The sequence below is a fragment of the Helianthus annuus genome, chromosome 10 (genome assembly GCF_002127325.2).
Source record: "Helianthus annuus cultivar XRQ/B chromosome 10, HanXRQr2.0-SUNRISE, whole genome shotgun sequence".
In the NCBI taxonomy this organism is placed as follows: Eukaryota; Viridiplantae; Streptophyta; class Magnoliopsida; order Asterales; family Asteraceae; genus Helianthus; species Helianthus annuus.
In genome coordinates, this window is record NC_035442.2 from 84475496 (window position 1) to 84477796 (window position 2301).

Sequence of the window (2301 nt, forward strand, 5' to 3'; positions counted from 1 at the left end):
AAGTTAAGATTCAAAAGATAGAAAGGTGTAGGAGTGCGTGTAGATCGAGAAAGTACAAGATTTAGGTGGAAAACTTACAAGAATCGCGAGAGATTTGAAGAAATAGCGGCTAGAATGAGTGAGGGAGAGAGAGAGCTATCAACATCAAGTGAGGTTGACATATGGGGTATTTATACGGTTTCCATAAATGGAAAAAGGAGTAAGTGGTTGGTCGATCGGGTGGTAACCCGATCGGGTGGCAGCTCGATCGAGTGGCACCTCGATCGAGTGGCAACTCGATCGGGTGGCAGCTCGATCGGCTGGCCACTCGATTGGAGTGATTCGCGCAACGAGTTTTGCGATTTCAATTCGCGTGTCGAGCATTGCGATGCGATTGAGTTTCCTATTCAAATTACTTTTAATCCCAACTACTATATCAACATACAATCATCCTAATTTAACTTGCGTTTAGCGTTTACGATTGAGTTTCGATTGCGTTTCGATTAATCACCACAACATAACATAAATAAACATGCACAGGTAACACATAATAGGCACACACACATAAGTACAATAACCAGAACGCGTAATTCGAGTTGCGAGTGCGATTGAGATAAGCGACTAAGCGATAAAACATGCGATAAATATCGAATAAACCTCGATTAGTAACAAGTACTCCACATAATACAACTAACCTATAAGCGTCAAAAGACTATCTACAAGTCAAAGAAGTCAAAACAGGAATTGAGCAAGGAGTGACAGATCGCAATTAGCAATCTCGTCTCCCTTTGACTTCAATCTTGACTTTGACTTTGACTTTCGAAACACGGGGTGTTACACGAGAAGTGTGCGATCCAAATGACGACATTGTCTGCAACAGACATCGTCATAGGATTCAGACACGATTTGATTATCTCAGGTATAGTCTAGCGAATCTCCAAAAGCTACTTTATGTAAAGCACAAGAACACATCTAACACATAGGCACATCTTCACGTAGGCACATAATCCACATAACACATAAGCACATAAGCATGTAAGCACAGAAGCACGTAGTCCACGTAAGCACATACTATATTTTGCACATATTCACCTACATATTTTGCACGTATTCACCTATCTTTCAAAGCTGCGAAAAGCGATCGAGAGTTGCGAGTGCGAATAGCGAGTAGTATAGCGTTCGAGGGTTCCGCAATTTGTTAGCGTGTTGAGATAAAAATGTAGTGAGAGTTGTGTGTGTTTATCAAAGAGGTGAGCGAAAAGCGAATAAATCTCCAAAACCGAAACATATATAAACAATTTATAACACATAAAACACAAAAAACCACATAAAATCGAAGAATCAGTGGCTTCAAGCTCAGAATTGAAACGAATCGTCTGGGTGTGAGACATTGACTACCCAAAGTGATTCGACTATTCTCAAGGACTTCGAGTACACGCTTTGGCCTAACAGACTGTGCTCTCTTACCGACATACAGTGAACGGCACGCATCCTTTCGGCTACCACGTGAGTCAAGTTATTGGAATCCATCGAGACTTTGGTGAGAGTTTTGTAAAACCAAATAGAAAGAGCGGAGCAAGTCATTAAGATGCGGGTTGCACCCCTAACTTAACAACTTTGTTCCTGTTTGTACGGTGTAACCACAGAATAGTGATAGAGGATTTCGTCGAGATATGGATTTCACTCCTGACTCAACGCACATTCTCGTGTTTTATAGTAAAAACTCACGTAGAGCGAGTAAATTCATCGAGAGTTCTCGGTTTTCACACCTAATACTGACGAATTCACTCGATTGTATTATGCGAGTGTTTTCAAAAAACGTGTGTGTATTGTGTTAGCTTTAGGAAAAGCTGTGTAGTTGCAAGCGAGAGCATCAAGTAAGCTCGTACAAACCCCTACTAGGTTTGCACAAGTAGATCTGTTGGTACTTAGACTATAGACTAGGTCAATTCTAAGACATCGACCCAGACTAGGTCGAGTCTTGCCTAATTCCCTATAGTTATGGCTCTGAAACCAATCTGTCACACCCCAACCGATGGCGGAAATATCGGGGTGAGGCACTGAGTGAAACAGATTGTCCACGAGAATCCATAACACTATTAATGATGATATAATTAACATTCATGTCCCATACCATAAACTTATAAAGCACAAATTAGTTATTACAGATATTGTTCTCAAAGACAAATCATTGTTTCGACAACTCATAAATTATTTAGTTTGTTTCTAGACTCCCCTAGCTTGATTCCACAATAGCAAGCAAAGCATAGCATCCTAAACACTTGTCACATATGTTAAAATAAGGTCAATACACATAGTGTA